Genomic DNA, 21,952 nt, shown 5'->3' with positions numbered 1-21,952 from the left:
AGTCATGGGAAATATTTTCGAATTTAAGGAAATTAGCTTTAAAATGTCAGACATTTCTGTCCATCCCACGGTTTGGACATCCCAAAGGGGTTAAGCTGTAAAACTGAACATTTTTCTCTCTGTCCCATGGCAAAATGAGTAGAATTGCATGAAATGTGTTATAAAATTGCAAAATGTTGTCTATGCCCCATGGCAAAATGTGTAGGATTTCAGTAAAGTAACTTTAAAACTAAAATAAATTCTCCCTGCCGTCAAGAGGGGGGCCCCCAAAAGGCTAGGGCCGGCTCTGCACACACACACACACACACACACACACACACACACACACACACACACACACACACACACACACACACACACACACACACACACACACACACAGAGGCTACTTCCCAGCTGTGTCTTCCCTTTCATAAATGTCATTGGCACTGTGCTCTGTATGACTAATCCCAAGTTTATTTAGCATTTGCATAATAAACATGCACGTACAGAGGTTAACAAATGTGACATGTTTTCTAATCTGCTTTGTCTTAAGACAGATGATTTAGTTAGTGTAGAAAGACTGTCAGATGAAATTGTATTTAGGCTACACATGGTTAGGTTACCTAAATCACTCAAGCTCTGTTTTGAAAAATCCTGGTCTATACTCCTTATTCCTGCCAGTCTGTTAAAGGTCTAGTGCAGTTAAAATGATGTTTTTTAGTGTATTGTATCCTATTTGTACAACAGCTAATGAAACTAACACTGCAAAAGTATGAGAAAATGTGATTGTGTTTTTCCCGATAATTGCTATCTACACAGGACTTCTAATCAGCAGGTTTTTTGCATGGGTGGAGTTTTAGCTTGCTTGGTGACATCACCAGGTGGTATACATTAATAGACCAATAGCAAAGAGAGTTCCAAACCTCTCTGCCAATAACAGCTAGTTTACAAGTTACATATCCCTCCTATTAGGCCCCGTTGCTCTGATGGATTGATCCCCACACCATAATCCTAACTGGGGGTAGCCCTTTCCTGCAGTCAATGACCAAAACTGCCCTCTTTGGCTTCATGGGTGGAATGTTATTCATATTTTTTATAATTTCATAATTAATAATAAAAAATATATATATAAAAAAAATATGACAAATTAAGTGTTTTTATGTCAAACTGTTTTGTTATATTTCAGTCTTCTGTTATGTATACACTGAACAAAAATGTATTTACCTCACCCATGAATACCACAAGTGTATTTGAAATCAAATAAAAAATGTTGGACACGTGCGCCAAATACAACCTTACAGTGAAATGCTTACTTACAAGACCTTGACCAACAATGCAGTTTAAAAAAATGCGGATAAGAATAGGAAATAAAAGTAACAAGTAATTAAAGAGCAGCAGTAAAATAACAATAGCGATGCTATATACAGGGGAAACAGAGTCAATGTGCGGGGGCACCGGTTAGTTGAGGTAATATGTACATGTTGGTAGAGTTATTAAAGTGACTATGCATAGATGATAACAACAGAAAGTAGCAGCGGTGGAACAGAGGGGGGCAATGCAAATAGTCTGGGTAGCCATTTGATTAGTTGTTCAGGAGTCTTATGGCTTGGGGGTAGAAGCTGTTTAGAAGCCTCTTGGACCTAGACTTGGTGCTCCGGTACCGCTTGCCATGTGGTAGCAGAGAGAACAGTCTATGACTAGGGTGGCATAAGATGTCAAAGTTGAGTACAGATGTATTTTATTTCCTTCCTTATCAGTTTTTTATACTAATGATTTATGACTCAGAAATAGTTCTGTGGCCTAATATTGTAGATCAGCATGCTGAGGATGTTGCACATCACATCAACCAAACCTTTTCAACTATGATTGACACAGAGGCATGAAAAACCAACTTGGAACATTCATGGATGTCAAATGGCAATAAGTCATGCATGTGCAGAAATGACAACCATTTTGTTTATAGGTGACTCTAGTATAGTCATTGGCTAAATCTCGACACTCCCTTGCTTAAGTGTTTTCTTTGTCATCCGAATTTTTGAAAAACAACAAAATAATCCACTAATAAAGGCAAAATTGACTAAAATGAAGACATTATTTCTCTAAAGACATACAGTAGCTTATGTGTAAACGTGACGACAAACATCACAGGATTTCAGAAAACTGAGAGAGTAACAAATATGTGTTGTATTCAGGGGTAGCTCAAGGTGAGTGACAAAACAAAGAAACGAGGTAGAGAAAGTACTGGACTAAAATGGATTGTTCATTGTTACAGAAGCTTCCCACCTGAGTAATTCATGGGAGTATTACATCTTGCCACTGAACGCAACAATTTGTTGGACATAACTCATATTGCACCTCAATGTGACATTTTATCTTTGGATCGCTCCATTTCGCACCTAGTAATAGGAGCGCTATCAGTATTCACACATCGCCTGAATACTCATTACAGCAACCCTACCCCTCTAAAGCATTGAGACTGGCAGTCTACATCCCAGGATCCACTTTTACAGTCTCCATTCCCATGACAGATCAGTGTTGTGTATGGGCGGCTTTCATCTCCCTCTGCTTTATTACCTAGTTTTAATAGTTCCATCGTATGGACACCTTTACAGTATAGAGTCAGCTACAGGCCACACGAAGCAAGACAACAGAGGTTAAATTAAGATAAAGTGTTCAACTGCGGTTAGTATTTCTGTAGTAACTTCAAAAAAATAGGTGCAAAGTCACACGTGGACCACTCTTTTTCTGGTCTAGTAAATGTCACTTCCACTCCAGGGTCAAACCTGCAAGGCCATTGCGTCAACTCTGGACCTCGCACAGAGTTTAATAGCCACTGTGGCAAGGTATTTTTAGGGCTCTGTCAGCTGAGATAATTTCAGATGCCTCCTATGATCCCGTAAGCTTGTTTTATCTGTGGTGGACAGATATTATCCAACTTATCACACCTGAACCATAAACTTCTTCCAAGGTAAGAAGAGACAAATCAATTATGAAAAATAATCATAAGTGAAGTATTAAAACATGGGTCTGGATGATTCAATCAGTCCATCTATTCACCGATCTTATTGCTTATCTTTTTACTGTTTCTAAGATTATTCACTTTCCAGACTATCCAGAGGTTGGTTTTGTTAAAAAATATATATATATTACAAAGGCCCTTTTGTGTCTGAGAGGGAAATGGATGAAAGAATAGAAATGGAGGTAATAAAAATAGCTAAAGAGAGCCTGAAAGACATTTCGTTGCAACATCAAGGACACTCAGAAAAGCAGGTGGTAAGACCCAGCCTGTAAAAATGGCTATTGCAATGTAGCTTTGTAGCCTGATGTCTTTGATGTGGTACACTGAAACTTTGTGCTCTGCAAATAACATGTTCTCCACAAAAAAAAAGAAGAAAAACCCATATATTTGATACAATAGCTGTCTTGACCAATGAGTCTGTCTGGCTTCCACAACAACGTTATAGGAGAGAACACGAGGACAGTCACTGCTATATGCATTCCCTTATCTTTGTCTAAATAAACAGATGTTAAAAAAAGACACGAGGTCACACTTTAGATTTACAGTGTTGTTACTGTGTAATTATTCCTGGGTTTAGTGCTAGGGCAAGGGTTAGGACTAGATCTTGTAGAGATAAATATCAATGTTTTTTTTGTAATCACCTATTATGTTTCTATGTTTCAAATGTTCGATGAATCTGAAAGGAGTATGACATAGGCTCCAAAAAGAAGGCATCTTATTCAAAACAGTGTTTCTAAAACAATAGTTGAATCATATCTACAGAGCTCTTGGACATGACTGATGACATCTCTGTCCCCCATAATGTGCACACCATGTATACACATGGGCAACCACCATCTTAGAGGAAACTAAATACCCAGCCAGCACAGTGGATCTGGGTCGATTCCGGCTGAGAGTCGGGGCACTCGACAGAGAGTCAGATTCGCCTTCCGCAGTATTACTTAAGGCTAGGATGTGGGGATTGAGCTTGGACTGATTCCGGTGTGAGTTATCTGGCCCAAATGTGTTATTTGGGGCTCGGGCCGATTCCAGTGAGAGTTATCTGGCCCAAATGTATTACTTGGGGCTCGGGCCAATTGAGGCTACTCTCTGGCAGATGATTACATGGGCTGCTTTATATAATTAACATTTTATTATTTTTTTCATATTTTCTCATTGTTTCTGTGATCAAAAAATAGAATTAACATTTAAATTAAATTATTTAAGAGTTCTGTTCAGTATTTTAGTATTTTGATACTTTGTACAAGGCAATTGATAAGCATTAAAAACTTTGTGGATGGAACCTCCAGAGTGGCGCAGCGGTCTAAGACACTGCATCGCAGTGCAAGCTGCGTTGTTACAGATGTGGTTTGAGACCCGTGCCGGCCGTGACCGGGAGACCCATGAGGTGACGCACAATTGCCCCAGCATCGTACAAGTTAGGGGAGGGTTTGGCCGACAGGGATGTCCTTGTCCCATTGCGCTTTAGTGACTCCTGTGGTGGGCCAGGCGCGTGCACGCTGACACGGTCACCAGGTGTATGGTGTTTCCTCCGACACAAGATTTTTATTTTTTTGTGGATGGGTATCATTTGTATGTATAAAATGTATTATAGTAATATTTAAAATTACTAAATCGGGTAATTTTGTATACATTTATTTAAATTTGCATCGGCCCGCTTCTGGAGGGATTCTGGTAAGATGCCGGTAAAGTTGTCTGAATTCCGGTAGACGGAAATGGCCCGATGTACTTGGGCCAATTCTGGGCAGTCATTCATTTTGATTCCGGGCCGAGTCCGACACCCAATTCCAGGCCAAGTCAATCAGTTCCGGCCCCCCGGAAGAGGGCCGCTCCTGGGCCGATTCCTCATTGCTAGCTGGGTAGGTATTCAAGTGGGTCGATCGGTAAGGGTTGGCCCTTCTACCGCAATCATAACTGAAACAACTGGCAACATTGACTACATCCGCACTCAAGCAGGCCTGCTAAGACAGCTGTTGCATATGTAGTGAGTCAATATGTCAAAAGTGTCTCAGTAGTGGGTCATCCATACTCTAATCTGCAAAGGGGAAATCCAATTGCATATTACAAAGTCAGAAAAACGTACCGCCTGCCAACCCAACGTTCTTGGGAGAGACAGGGGATCACTCCTCTATGTGGCTTCCATCATCTTGTTGACACAGGTCATTCAAGCATTCGATGCAACTCTACTTAAAGCAGGTTGAGATATTCATTGCTTTCCTAGAACAAACACAATGATTACCATACATTAAGGGCATCAGAGGTCAACCACTGACAGGCATTAACCCAGTCAAGCAAAGTCAGCTGTTGATAGTTTTCTTAACCTTTTGGGGCTAGGGGGCAGTATTTTCACGGCTGGATAAAAAAACGTACCCGATTTAATCTGGTTACTAATCCTACCCAGTAACTAGAATATGCATATACTTATTATATATGGATAGAAAACACCCTAAAGTTTCTAAAACTGTTTGAATGGTGTCTGTGAGTATAACAGAACTCATTTGGCAGGCAAAACCCTGAGACATTTTCTGACAGGAAGTGGATACCTGATGTATTGAATTACCTTTAAGCCAATGCCATTGAAACACACAGGGGCTGATTAATGTTTTGGCACTTCCTATTGCTTCCACTAGATGTCACCAGCCTTTACAAAGTGTTTTGAATCTTCTACTATGAGATCTGACCGAACAAGAGCCTTGGAACGGTGATGGCCGATTAGACTCTGGCGCGCGAGGTCATGTTGGGTACCCTCGTTCCAAAACGTTTTAAAAGAGAATGCATTCATCCACCTTGAATATTATTCATGTTCTGGTTAAAAAAGGCACTAATGATTTATGCTATACAACGTTTGACATGTTTGAACGAACGTAAATATATTTTTTCCCCTCGTTCATGAAGTGAAGTCCGGCGGGCTTAGATCATGTGCTAACAACACGGAGCTTTTTGGATATAAATGATGAGCTTTTTTGAACAAAACTACATTCGTTATGGACCTGGGATTCCTGGAAGTGACATCTGATGAAGAGAATCAAAGGTAATGGATTATTTACATAGTATTTTCGATTTTAGATCTCTCCAACATGGCCGTTTGTCTGTATCGCAAAGCGTATTTTTCTGGGCGCAGTGCTCAGATTATTGCAAAGTGTGATTTCCCAGTAAGGTTATTTTTAAATCTGGCAAGTCGATTGCGTTCAAGAGATGTAAATCTATAATTCTTTAAATGACAATATAATATTTTACCAATGTTTTCTAATTTTAATTATTTAATTTGTGGTGCTGACTTGACTGCCGGTTATTGAAGGGAAACGATTTCCTGAACATCAACGCCATAGTAAAACGCTGTTTTTGGATATAAATATGAACTTGATAGAACTAAAAATGCATGCATTGTCTAACATAATGTCCTAGGAGTGTCATCTGATGGAGATTGTAAAAGGTTAGTGCATCATTTTAGCTGGTTTTAGGGTTTTGGTGACCCTGTCTTTGAATTGACAAAACCTTACACACAGCTATTGTCAATGTACTCTCCTAACATAATCTAACTTTATGCTTTCGCCGTAAAACCTTTTTGAAATCGGACAACGTGGTTAGATTAAGGAGATGTTTATCTTTCAAAGGGTGTAAGATAGTTGTATGTTTGAAAAATTTGAATTTTGACATTTATTTGGTTTCAAATTTGCCGCTCTTGAAATGCACCTGCTGTTGATAGGGTGCACCACGGGTGGCACGCTAGCGTCCCACATAGCCCCAAGAGGTTTTAAGACTTAATACTTCCCCAATGTGGCTATTTCCGTAGTAAATAGGTGCAATTGGAAAGTGAAAAGTATTGATCATTTCTATCCATTGCAATCCAAAGAATGGAAATGTTGTCAACTTACATAATACATCAAATATTGCACTGATACATTTATAATTGTTAATTCTACTTGACAGATAGCTTAATTTCGGTCTTCATTTGGAGCAAGCTCTTTTGTCGTGAATGTAGAGCCACAAAAGTATTGTATAGTGGAGAAGGCTATTACAGCTATCAACCATTTTAATGATCTACCTTAGGGCACAGGTACAGCTGAGCCATTTATTTGAGCTGGCAAGAATGCAGGTTAATACCCTCCATCAAATCTCCACAGACTAATAGAGAATACGGTGGTTTGAATTCAGATGTCAGACTGTTCACTAAACAGCCTCATATTGTTTGATTGCCCCTCATGTGAAGAGGGGAAACATACTTGATAGCATGACCCATATAAGACCAAAAACAAATAATATATTTGTGGTATGTCGGTGAGATTTGAGGAAGCTTAGGTAGCACAATAAACTTCTGTCACCCTGTCCCTTGTTAATTTCAGAGTTTCCAGCGACATGGTTCAATGAGCAAACCCCTCAGCAGATTGACACATCGCATGGGGGAGAGTGACGTTGAGAGATCACATCCCTGCGGGTTCTGAGGTGACGGGTCATAAATCCCTACAGACATGCAGAGAGAGAAACACAAACCTGAAGGAGATTTCTGTTCATGCATAGAAAGCCGTTCTCCCTCACCAGCAATGTCTCCCTTGGGGACTGGCTGCCAACTCACTGCATGCAAAGCAGTCTCTGCCGCAAATGGGTGTGGGTGAGAAGAACTTTGTGGTGCGGGATAAAAAACAGGGCCGACGTCCCCTGAATTCACTTCCCTCCCTATCATCCAGATGATCCTGAATGCCAATTACCTTCAGTTCTGTGGGGAGTGTGCTGTCAGTCAGGATGTGTCTGCGTGTGGCGGCACAGAGAGGCAGACGCCGTGACTCTGCCAACAGTGCACAGCACCGGAGTGTAAAGCTGCAATTTAATACACTGCTGGTGACCAACAATGGGACATTACTACCTGTAATACATTACACATCCTTCCATAAGCACTGCATCACAGTCTAGGGCAGACTTTGAATCTTTGTGCAAGTTCATCTTTGGTACCCTCTATTTTCTTAAATCAGTACTGTATTATTGAGAATATGATTACACTTCCCTAACCCCAATAGCACATATAGAAACAGAAATGAATGTAAAGCATGTTCCTGCAATATGTGTCAATGTATGACTGTTGGTGATACTCTTTGCTCTATATAGTGTCTTTGTTTATGTGAGAACGGTATGTATACAAACTACTGCCCACGCAGACACATATCTTATTCAGATAACTGGAAGCATACCTGTCAGCATAGTCTACGTGAGAGTAATGAGCAGAATGTTTTTACACTACCAAGCCAGCTGTGATTGTATCTACCAATGGGAAAAAGAGAAATACTACTATGTAAATACTGCAATGTGGATTTGATTGAATAAAGCCCTCATTTAATTACATCAAGAAATGTCAAGGCAGCTTGAATCTATGGAAAGATTAGAAAGCTATACAAAGCATTGCAGTGACATTTCCAAAGGTGGACCTGCTTTTGATGGCCAATATCTTTTCTCCTCTCATCATTTTCTCCACTTTCTTCAACGGTTCAGACAGCATTTCGAATCTGGCTTTCTTGTGAGCAGATGCTGTCGAGATTTGTCTACATATTACCATCTTGTCTATTGCCATCCGGCTTATCCAGCTTTGATGGAATCGTTAAAAAGCAGATATGAGCAGAATATAGGCGCACCTGCCTTTGTCAGACGCTGTTTTCTCATCAGATGTGAGCATGGCGATAAGAATCGGAGCAATGCCTGCAGGTCGTGTCACTCTATGCATAACAATCCATGTCTGTGTGGCCGAAAGAAAAGCACTTTGAGAGTAAGGACAGGGGAGGAAAAAAGGGGTTGTTTTCTCAGTAATAAATATGTATTGGGCCTCGACTCTCTTTCTCAAACACATTCTAAGTTTCGACATTTCCACTGCAACTCTTGTCCTTTATTGTTTTGCTATGTAGGCAATGCTCAACAGCGTTTGACCTTTGATGTGGGTTGCCATGGCCCTCAACATCAACGCAACATCAAAACGTCCCTAGAAAGTCAACTGGAGCTGGCATACTAAATGCCGTGGACGACACTAGGTTTACGATGTCACTCGACAAACACTGCTGATCAATAGGGACAGGAGCTTGTAGAGGGCACATAGGGCAGGAAGTAAACACAGAAAAAAATCAGTGCGAAGTCTTTACCCCTGGACAGCCTCTGATCAAATAGTCTACATCACTGCGTAGATGCTGGGTGGGCAGTTAGTGGCTACGGGTCCTGCATGGATGGAGCACTACTCTGGGCCAAATGGAGCCAAAGCCAGGAAATAAAGACAGGATTGATTACTTTGACTTTGACATACCTCCAGAGAAAGTGTCTCTCTCCTTAGCGCAGAGAGCAGCCCACTGCTCCTCTCACCATGACAGTCTGACATTCAGCTTGCAGCTAATTTACAGTAAAGGAATGTTAGATGTTGTGATGTAATAAGCTCTTTTACGGAGAAGCTGAAAACTGCAGGAGTTATTGATGAGTCATGTTCCCGAACGTAGGTTTTGTTTGCGAGTGGTTTTGTGTTTTGTTCATTGCTTTATCTTGCCCCCTGTCAGAACAGCACTCGGGCATATGATTTTTAATTGAACAAGTGTTATGTTGTATTATTTTGTGTCTGCTTTATAGTAACAAGAATATTGGACTTGGTACCGTTTGCCAGCCTGTGGTGCACAACAGAAAAATGCAAGGACATTTCATAGAAAATGGGTACATGGAAAACCATGATTAAAAATAAGCATCAACTAAATAACATGACATGACACACAACAAAGGTCATCCGTATTACCACAAATATCAGTCATGTTATAATACGAGCAAAGACCAATCTGTCCCTGTGAACACAAAGGTCTGCAGCATTTTGTCAAAACAGTTTTCAGTAGCCCTATGTGCTGTGAGGCAGATGCTGCAGGCTATGCAGGCGGGGGGGGGGGGGGGGGCCCTGTGTGTTTCAAACATGGCAGTGCCACACACAGGTTAATATGATTGTCCCCTGCCTTATCTAATGTGACTAGGGGGCCTTTCTTGGCCATGGCACAAATCCGCTTTGAAGCATCTGTCAATGCCCTCCCCTGGATAAATGTCGTACGTGGAATATCTCAGGTGGCAGCTGGGCCACTGCAATGGTAGAGGCAGGCAGCCAGAAAACAGCCGAAAGCATCACACTCCTACAGCGGTAAAACATTTTGGGGGTACATTTTGACTAAGCTACACATCAACAGAACCAAATGGTCTCTCAACTGTTTTAAAAACACATAGGGGTTATTTCTACTTCATATCCAGCACTGTTTTGGCAGTCACCAGTATTTCATCACTGAAGGCTGTCTGTATCCACAAAATGACAAATACTATTCTCGGTCATTGCTTCTTTAAAACATGGTCGTCCTCACCTCTGTGTCTCTATACTCCTCAGAGGCTATCTGTGGAACTGTGCTGTTATGTTCGTATAATCTCTTTTTGGATGGAGAAACTTCTTCACCTTCACTTTCTACCAGCAATATGTGCCAAGCATTGCATGGCATTGAAACTCACTGAGCCCCATCATCGTTCGTCCTTTTTTTACCTGCTGGTTGACTGGTGAGGGAAAATCCAGACCTTAATCTCTCACTGTCTTTCTGTTTGATACAATGATATTTTCCTTTGTACAGACAACATTCAATGGGAATCCTTTCAATCATGTCTCTCTTTTAGGACTGCATTCAGATTCCCTAATGGAGTACAGCATATGTTAGGAGCACTGAATCATAAAATTGTTCAACCCATTATTCTGTGATTTGTGTTATTTTTCAGCGATTATACAATATGTATTTAATGAAATCAAACTTGTTCATAAATGTCATTCATGTAAATGGTCTAATAATACATCTGTTATGAATATAACCTTCGTGGAAATGAATGGTTCCTAACATGAAAAAACAGTATGCTTTTGAATATCTGATCTTCATTTTCCTCAAGAGGGCACGGGTACACTGTCATACCATTGCTAATTCAACTCTTCCACAGTCTCACCTCTTCATAAACTGTGCCTTGAACCCACACAGTGAATTACATTTCTCTCCACATTATATAGACCTTTAAGGATGGACACTTGAACTACTAATAAAAACAGTTGAGAGTCTATGTATTCCCCTTTGACCAGACAAAGCAACCTGTACATCAACATACACTGAGTTTACAAAACATTAAGAACACCTGCTATCGACACCTTGTAGAATCTGTGCCCTAACGAATTGAGGCTGTTCTGAGGGCAAAAGTCAATATTCGGAACTGTACTGTTAATATGAAGTTTTACCTATCGGTGTGTTTACTACTGAAATAAACACCTAATTAACACCAAATTACACCCAACATGTAACTATAAAGATCCTATCATTCTCGATTATAATTAATTCATTAATATAATACATTAAATTAACTAATTCTATGCATGTATCAGCCTTCTTACATGGCAAAATACAGACAAGAAAACAATACATTCAAAGACTCATAATACACCTGTATTAAAGGTTCAAAACTGTTTAGACAATTTGGGAATATGAATATGACACTTTGGTTAATTGGATCTGCCATTTCTCTATACTAACATCTCCAAATGCTAACTGTCGAGTAAAGATGACACAAAACATGTTTTCTGAGTATTCTAATTAGGACATGATTAAAAAACTGTCAGTGGATTGCCAGGCTCCCTTTTCTACTCTGTCAATGTTCTCAGTGACATCCCCTTAGCAGTTATTACATTGGAGAGAGTGATGCAGAAACAAGTAAGTTGGCTCGGAGATCCTGACAAACTGATAACACCTTGAGACAACAAACGTCATGCATTTTTTTCAGTCAGCAAAAACTTTTCTACACTTTTTGCTGTTATGTATTCTGTCATCGTTATAATATAATAATGTATGCCATTTAGCGGAAGTGGAGTCAAAGTCTAATTAGCATAAACATTTCATTGTCGTTTTATTCATCAAAATCTGTGTTTAAGCTAGAGACGTCCGGATTCTTGCATGGGCTGCGTCTCAATCTCACACACTTCACAGGACTCACCAGAAGGTCATCTAGTGATTGTGTGGTTCCTTTTTTTGGAAAAGGAACCAGGGTTACACATGTAACACTTTTTGTTATGCTTTCCTATATATGTAAGGTATAGGTAAGACACTTCAAACCATACTTCCTTTTGATTTATTTTTGGACTATCCTTTGTCACGTATTCAATGAGTTTCTATGGACTACTAATTCAATGTCTGATAAAATCATTTTTACATATTTTTTTATACCTACAGGGGTCCTAAAATTCTAAATCAAATAGCTAAATGGTCTATCTAGATATCACCATATAAGGGCTTAGACCTACAGGAGTTTGAACCAAAGTGACTTACAGTCATGTTTGTATACAATTTTTACGTTTGGGTGGTCCCGTGAATCAAACCCACTACCCTTGCGTTGCAAGTGCCATTCTCTGACAACTAAGCTACATTAAGTCTGTTACTTCCCAGCAGTACTTCCCATCAGCCATAACAGTAAGATTATAATTCCAACGAAGCAACTATAAAGAAGTCAAATGATTTCACCCAGTGAGCTAGTAGACTTCTGTAGTTCTCTGGCAAGTATGGATAAACCAATTCTTTCCACTCCAGTAAAGACTGGATAATTGGAGCTTTGTATTAAGATTGACAGTAGATGAAAGTTAGTTATTAATACAGAGTGAACCGTGGCAGATTGTTTATTAGAGTCTTGTCACTGTTTACAGCTGAAAACAGCACTGCCTTGACATTGAGAGTGCTTTTTCAAAGTGAGAATTGAATTGAGATTTTAAAAGGAGGTCGTTTACACTCTCCTCACGTCTCTTGTGCAACCCTTTAATCAGGAAATCAATATCTTGAATCTCAATATATGGACTTAAACTGTCCATTCTCATCAGTTCAGTCTTTCTTTACCGTGTCATACATGAAAACATTCAATAATCCAAATGTCCTGTTTTATGGACAATGACTGTTTTGATGTGCACACCTGAATGTGCAGTATAGGGATTGATTCATGTCTATAATTGAAATACAGAAATGCATGCAGACATGTCCATTTGCAAGTCTACCTTGTCACACTTCACCTTGGGGTGGCAAGGTAGCCTAGTGGTTAGAGTGTTGGACTAGTAATTGAAAGGTTGCAAGTTCAAATCCCTGAGCTGACAAGGTACAAATCTGTTCATTTGCCCCTGAACAGGCAGTTAACCCACTGTTTCTAGGCTGCCATTGAAAATAAGAATTGGTTCTCAACTGACTTGCCTAGTTAAACATTTAAAAAAATAAACTTGCTTCTTGGTTTGAATGTATTGTCTCCTGTAGACCAGTAGTTGAGAGCATTTACATTTCTGGAGGCATGGTTAGAGACTGGCACTGCAAGGGTCAATGAGCATTCAAGACACAGCACAGTTTTGTTACATACAACTGCCCTTTTCGAGAGTACAAACCTTCAATGTCAAAAGAAACAGAGCTTAACTAAGTCTACCTTCTTCGCTATTTATCTATTTGTTTCCATGGTCTCATGAGTTACTTGAATGTCAAAGAGAGATTTACAGATGGCCTGTGGGAAAGCTGATGAACTGTCTTGGTGGGAGAGTAGAGGGGCATCTGTATTCTGAAGGGGGGTCAGGTCATGCAGAGAGGGGCAGCTGACAGCCCCCGTTTCACCCAGAGGAGCATTCAAATAAAAAAATCAAATTAAATGTATTTATATAGCCCTTCGTACATCAGCTGATATCTCAAAGTGCTGTACAGAAACCCAGCCTAAAACCCCAAACAGCAAGCAATGCATGTGAAAGAAGCACGGTGGCTAGGAAAAACTCCCTAGGAAAAACTCCCTAGAAAGGCCAAAAACCTAGGAAGAAACCTAGAGAGGAACCAGGCTATGAGGGGTGGCCAGTCCTCTTCTGGCTGTGCAGGGTGGATATTATAACAGAACATGGTCAAGATGTTAAAATGTTCATAAATGACCAGCATGGTCAAATAATAATAATCATAGTAGTTGTCGAGGGTGCAACAAGCACGTCCGGTGAACAGGTCAGGGTTCCATAGCCGCAGGCAGAACAGTTGAAACTGGAGCAGCAGCACGGCCAGGTGGACTGGGGACAGCAAGGAGTCATCATACCAGGTAGTCCTGAGGCACGGTCCTAGGGCTCAGGTCCTCCGAGAGAAAGACAGAAAGAGAGAAAGAGAGAATTAGAGAGAGCATATTTAAATTCACACAGGACACCTGATAAGACAAGAGAAATACTCCAGATGTAACAGACTGACCCTAGCCCCCCCGACACATAAACTACTGCAGCATAAATACTGGAGGCTGAGACAGGAGGGATCAGAAGACACTGTGGCCCCATCCGATGATACCCCCGGACAGGGCCAAACAGGCAGGATATAACCCCACCCACTTTGCCAAAGCACAGCCCCCACACCACTAGAGGGATGTCTCCAACCACCAACTTACCGTCCTAAGACAAGGCCGAGTATAGCCCACAACAATCTCCGCCATGGCACAACCCAAGGGGGGGGCGCCAACCCAGACAGGAAGACCATTCGTCTGGCTTCTTGGTGAACACGCTCTCTTCTTGTGCCCCAAGGGTCATCTGGGGTTTCCTCAGATAGCCTCTACCTTACCAATGTGCAGTGATCAAGTGCTGTACCAGTCTCACACCAGCCTCTCAGAACTACTGCCCGGACCTGAGCGCTATCATCACCCAAGCCCACCATGCAGGCACTCCAACATCTAATGAATGGTTTGATGCTCTGCAAGATAAGATAAAAGCTGAAGAATTGGACGTCCTTCAGTCCAACAATTGTTACACATACAGTTCTAAGTACGTTTTTGTTCTCTCTGTTCATTTCTTAACATAAAGGAAAACAATGTCGGATCACAAAGACTAAGGCCGGAATTATATCTTTACAGAAAGGGAATTGACAGGCATTCAATTAGAGGAGGGTTTGAATAGCACAGCTAGGTGTCCTGTTTGGAGGAAGTTGACACTTGATAGAAATAGGAGTGAATGAATTGTCTCCGCAAACATGTTAGACTTTGTGATGTCCGTGACGTTGAGCTTGACTTGACACTAGGAAATTGTAACCTTTTTGTCATTTTTTGTGTGACTTTTGTTCATTATATTTAGAGGTAGTTTTGTCTTGCTGTTCCTAGAATTAGCGGTTGACCATGGTGATGACTATTACTTGATCATGATTTAGTCTACTTATTGGTTGTGTAAATTTTAACAACCATTCATCCAATATGGATAATACACTTCATGTCAAAGGTGTACAATATATATTCTGCCTACACTCTTAGAAAAAAAAGGTTCCAAAAGGGTTCTTTGCGGCTGGATAGAGTTCTACAGTACGAAAAACCTGAAGAACCCTCTTTGGAAGATGAGGGTTTCTTTGTAAGGTAAAGGGTTCCACCTAGAACCTTTAACATCGTAAGGGTTCTTTGATGAAGACTTCCTTCTATTCTCCTACTATCTGCTCAATAAAATCACAGAAAATACTCATTTGAAAGACAGAAATCATGGCAAAGATATCAACTATGCCAGTACTATATATGTAAAATGATTAAGGGAATACCAGATACATGCACAAATATTCCCATATAGCTACAGTTTAAAACATTCTCACGCCTGTCTTTTTAAATTAATCAGATTACTCAAACTCCTGATGTTAAAGTTTAAACACTGATGTGAACACTAATGCTCAGGCACTATTTGAAAGAAAGAAAAACATTACAATCATTACAAAAAAAAACTTCTTGTCTTCCAAGGAATCATCAACCAGGAGTGTATTGTATGGTACACAGCAAATTGGCAAGTTTTACCTAGAGTTGATTTTTCAGTGTAAAATGTCTAGTGTTGATTCAGGAGTTAAATTAACTTAACACTCAGTGGTATAAAAGAGACCCAGTTTTGGTGTTAATAACCAGAGTTGAGTATGATCATGTAATTTTTACTCTGTGTAGTGTAAAACCATGTCCCTCATTATCATCTTTCTCAGCATGCTCTATTGCACGTTGATTTTCAGAATTGCTTGTTTCAATATGTGTGTTTTTGCATGTACATAGATTGGTTGATTAATGTTATGCTACACAAAGATAAATAAGGGCCCGGACAGATCCAAATGTGACTGCTGCAGTAGGGAGAGACAGAGAGACATCTTACTATTTATCCTGCTGCTCTTGTTGCTTTTTAAGAGAGTGGAGCTTGGCACGTATAGCTTGTTGTTGTTGTTGGCCAATCATAAGATATCAAAGCGGCAATAGGCTACAGTCACAGAGCCTCCGAGTGTGGCAAAAGTTTTCCGATATCTAATCAATGGAAGATGGAATGAAAATACTTGAATTAAAAGTTAAAGGAGAAGGATAGGCTACAGCAACCAAGCGCCAACATGTAGGCTGCTGCTTAATATTCCGAATGGAGTTGTTGTTATTTGTAACTGTAGGATGAGAAAGTGCATGCACTGCAGCCGCAATTAGCGTAGCTAGCTAACGTAAGCTAGCTTAACTAGTTTCTCCCAGTTTGATGCAGTCAAGACAAGTAGTACATAATCATATTTGATGATAAATAACCTATTTCTGGCAGCTATTAGTCTACTATAGCGCGAGTCGGCTTGGTTGGCTGCTGTGTCTTGTCTCTCTCTCCCTCCTCCCTGCCCCCGTGTCACTCACTCACAGTACGGCCCCTCCCCGCATAATAGGGCGGCACCTTTCTCTCCCTTTATCAGCTATGGTTAATAAAGTAGCTTAAAAAATGTGATTTCTGCTGCTTCCCTCACTCAGATTGGACCGGGTCTGGATCCGACCAGGTCAGAAAGTGTCTCTATATTTCAAAAATGTATTTATGCTTATCGGGTCCGAGTGAGAAAGCCCCAGGTCCATTTCGGAAGACCTCTACCTGACTCTGGTTGGATCCATTTGGAATTACACATCACTTTGCAAGCCAGAATAATGTGACTTTCAGGCCTAATGTGACCAGAAGTTAGGGCTTAACTATACCCTCAAAGAAAGGCCTTTTGATATACTGTATGTAATGTATTGTATAAAGAGTATAATTTGAAATGCTAATAAGGCTGGTGGAACCGCTCATAGAGGGTTCTAGGAAGAACCTTTAGAGGATAAAAGGGTTATTGGTAGAATATTTGTGGAGGGTTCTAGGCAGATTCCTTCATATAGGGTTCTAGGTATAACCATTTATAGGAGGTTCTATGAAGAACCCTATATAAAGGGTTATTTGTAGAACCCTCTGCAAAGGGTTCTACTTAATACCAAAAAGGGTTGCCCTATGGTAACAAACAAAATAACCCTTCATGGTTCTACTTAGTACCTTTTTTCTAGGAGTGTAAGTGATCTTGAAGACTCATTATCCATAGATGTCCATCAGTACCAAATTGACTGCTGGAATGAGTATTTCTCTCTCTGTTACAGAGACTACAACCTCATTCTTCCTCTGTATTGGTAAAAAGAAATGGGAGCACAGCTAAATTATGCACAATGGGGATATCTATTTTCCTGTTTTCTTGCGAGATAACGGCTTGTTGTTCCATCCTTTGTTATCTATGGTGTTTGCCCATGGGATGATTAGTATAACAAAGGATGGGAGAATACAAACCTGCTTGTAGTTCAAAACAAGTTCTCCATCCTTTTGAAGATGCTTACTCACTCCAGGCAAAAGTGGGCTTGGAAATGGAGATATCTTGACACACACCAGAACAAGGTACTTATTAACCTGTGACCGTTTTGATCCGCAACGTGGTTTTTGCAACACACACGCAATTAGAGCACGCTTGAAAGAAAAAGTGCCTAAAGGTAAAGGTTATGAGAACAATGTTTTGCGAAGATATTTGATCCATTATACATTGTTTGCGTCTGCGCTGGCACAATGAGAATGATAAATGTTGTATTAGCTCTGCGTCCTCTATTTCAGTCTCCTTGACAAGTTCATAACGTTCTCGACAAGGGAGCCAGGGATCTCCTGCGGCTTCTTCGCGTTCTCTTCAGTTCCAATTTCTCCTCATCAGAGAGATCAGTCAGTGAAACGTCTAACTCTGACATGCGACACGTGCACCTTCGTCAGGGAACCTTTGCTTTTTTCATATGACCAATAAGCAAAATAAATCAAAAGTCTTTCAAATGGATCATGAGTTTGTTACCTATCAAGGCATTGCAATTTGAGACAAAGGTCACACTTTAGATGAAGTGTTGCTCATACTGTTTACATAATAATAATTACATTGTTTGGTACAGCATAATCACTGTGTAAGAATAGCTTATTATGGTATTTGAAACTATGGTGAACAATACGCAACACATTGACGTTTCTAAAAACGTTTCAAATTGAAACCTCAAATTAACAACAAGATACAAGTTAAGAAGTAGAATTATTGTTCATGATATGCATTAAGATGCCAGTGGGATTAATAAGAGTTTATTTAGATAATGAGGTTTGGAGGAGTGTTATGGATTGTGTGGCTTTATATTGGATATTCACTCAGTGCATCACATGATTGGGTTATGAGTTTAACCCTTGCTAGGTTAGTTAACTGATCATGTGCAGAACAACTCTGAGGAAAATCTGTTGGTATTTTAGTTGAGCTCTTGTTTTATGCATCTGCACTTACAATGTACTATATCATCAATAACTCACTTACTGAAATTAATTGACAATCTTGACAAATAAGCAAATATTTGAGAATGAAATCATCTATTTGCCACTTCATAGTTTTTTTCTTTACGTGCATTGGCCCAAAGTGTAAAGGGTCATGTTCATGGTGCAATATATCCAAGAGCAATCCAGAAACCTGGTATTTACACATAATCCTTGACTACATAAGATAAGGAAAGTGTAATTTCCCTGTGCAAATATGTGTGAAATTAAATACACAGAAAATGACAGCTCTACAGTACCACAATTGATTCTGACTAGATTTGCTTTATTGCATGTTCAGTTAAAGAGAGAGAAAAATATAGCAAGTAGGTTTATGACATTTCACATGTGGGTGAGTACACATTTCTGTGTCAAAGCAGCTGTGTGAGAGATACTGCATACTGTAGTCCAGTTTTGGCAGCGTCATACTTCACTATCACTTGGTTAGAGAAGGGTTATGATCTCAACATCTTACAAATCAAACTTTTATTTGTTATTTCTTTATTTGGATCACCATTAGCTTTTGCAGAAGCATCAGCTACTCTTCCTGGGGTCAAAACATGTCAAGTAACAAAACACTGATACACTGATAGACAAGGAAGTCACACAAAAAGCCACTAAAATGTTGTTTGCTCATGTGAAAGTACACTTAATATACAAAGTACGTTGACACCCCTTCAAATTAGTGGATTTGGCTATTTCAGCCATACCCCGGTTGTTGACAGGTGTATAAAATCGAGCACACAGCCATGCGATCTCTATAGACAAACATTGGCAGTAGAATGGCCTTACTGAAGAGCTCAGTGACTTTCAACGTGACACCGCCCCGGTCAACTGTAAGTGCTGTTATTGTGATGTGGAAACATCTAGGAGCAACAACGGCTCATCTGCGAAGTGGTAGGCCATACAGGCTCACAGAATGGGACCGCCGAAGGCAGAAGCACGTAACACGTTAAAATCGTCTGTCCTCAATTGCAACACTCACTACTGAGTTCCAAACTACCTCTGGAAGCAACATCAGCACAAGAACTGTTTATCGGGAGCTTCATGAAATGGGTTTCCATGGCCGAGCAGATCACCATGCGCAATGCCAAGTGTCGGCTGGAGTGATGTAACACTCTCCATCATAGGACTCTGGAGCAGTGGAAACGCATTCTCTGGAGTGATGAATCACGCTTCACCATCTGGCAGTCTTCACGGACAAATCTGGGTTTGGCAGATGCCAGAAGAACACTACCTGCCCGAATGCATAGTGCCAACTGTAAAGTTTGGTGGAGGAGGAATAATGGTCTGGGGCTGTTTTTCATGGTTCGGGCTAGGCCCCTTAGTTCCAGTGACGAGAAATCTTAACGCTACAGCATACAATGACCTTCTAGACAATTTTGTGCTACCAACTTTGTGGCAACAGTTTGGTGAAGGCACTTTCCTGTTTCAGCATGACAATGCCCCCATGCACAAAGCGAGGTCCGTACAGAAATGGTTTGTTGAGATTGGTGTAGAAGAACTTGACTGGCCTGCATAGAGCCCTTACCTCAACCCATCGAACACCTTTGGTATGAATTGGAACGCCGACTGCGAGCCAGGACTAACCACCCACCATCAGTGTCAACCTCAATGCTCTTGAGGCTCAATGGAAGCAAGTCCCCGCATCAATGTTCCAACATCTAGTGGAAAGCCTTCCCAGAAGAGTGGAGTCTGTTATAGCAGCAAAGGGTGGAGCAACTCCATATTAACGCTCAGATGTCCACATCATTTTGGTAATGTAGTGTATGTTGTTCAGGAGAAGGCATACCCACTTAGACTCCTGACCATGCATCACCAATTCAGTTTGTCTTCAGAATCTGTCTTCCAAAATGTATTCAGACAACATATACTTTACTTTACAGTTTTCAGACACTGTAAGTAGACTAGAAAACAACATGGATTTGATTACTGTCAATAAAACAACATTTCAAAATGACAGTGAGTGTGTTTAGATTATGCTCATTTTCAATACCCAACCCTAGATGGGCTTTTGGGAAGATGACGAGTAGATTTCCATGGTGGATAATGGGTGGGGTGGATAAAAGCAATACACTCAATAGGCTCTGAAGACCTTCATATTAGTCCCTCTTCTTCTTCAAAATGGGGCCCGAGAGTGAGCTTTTAAGTGAAAATGCCCACCTTACGCGAAGCTTCTCTTGGTTTCAGACACCTAAAAGAGCCGACAGGTGAACCACACAGGCACGCACTCAAGTATGCATGCAAAGACGCACGCACGTACACACACACACACACACACACACACACACACACACACACACACACACACACACACACACAGACAGCTGTGCATACAAACATGAATCCAATTAGTAAATGTTTTATTTTATCAACACATTTACCAGACATCATATACCAACCAGTTGAAATGTTTCCTTAGAACAGTGGTTCCCAACCATGGGTACGAGTACCCCTGGCGGTACTTGGCTTATCCACAGGGGGTACTTGAGAAGACTCATGAGACCATAGGCCTGCTGGTAAAATGCACAAGAGGAGGTACTTCAGGGATACTCTGGGCAGAGCAAAATTATGTTGGTGGTACATTAACTGAAAAAGGTTGAGAACCACTGCCTTACAAAGACCATTCTGGACAATGTCTACTCATGTATCACAGTGAAGCTACAATCTCTTGGCAGTTATTCTTGGAATGTATTTTATGTGAATCCAAATGCCAAAATATGAAATATGTCACAGCACACTCGATTAATAATGTTGTGTGATTATAGACCTAATTTCCTAAGGGATCTTTTTGGAATGGTGTGCTAAGTATTCAATTTATGTGATTGATCAGACCAAATGAAATGTAGAACCAATCAAACTTTAAATTATCTACTGTAATCCTTCCGTACAACCTCAAAATCAATATTTCAACCAATGGGTATTCCAGCTCCTGTGATACGGCAGATACCTCCTCGTTGGAAGCAGCATGCTACCAGTTAACACCTATCCAAGGGGTTTGTGTGTCTAATGTGTGCACCTCGGCACACTCCTCTGGCACTGCTGTGATGTGAGGGTCAGGAGATGATGAATCCATCCCTGCCTAGAATGCCCTTTCTGTCTGACTGCACCTGCTTTAGCACATTAAACAGTTCTCACGGGTTCCTCAGGCTTCAAGCTATAGGCAATTGCATGCTGCCATACACACGAGGCTTGGGGTCCTGCTGCTGATGGAAAGGAAGGTCCAGAGTAATAAAAATGATGTATTGAGTAAAGGTTATTCCGTCTTTAAAATGCTAATTGTTCTGTCAACAGTATTCATTTGCTACGGATCCCAAAGGGCA

This window comes from Salmo salar, chromosome 11 (assembly GCF_965601325.2).
Source record: "Salmo salar chromosome 11, fSalSal1, whole genome shotgun sequence".
NCBI classification, from domain to species: Eukaryota; Metazoa; Chordata; class Actinopteri; order Salmoniformes; family Salmonidae; genus Salmo; species Salmo salar.
Note: the sequence above shows the minus strand (reverse complement) of the source record.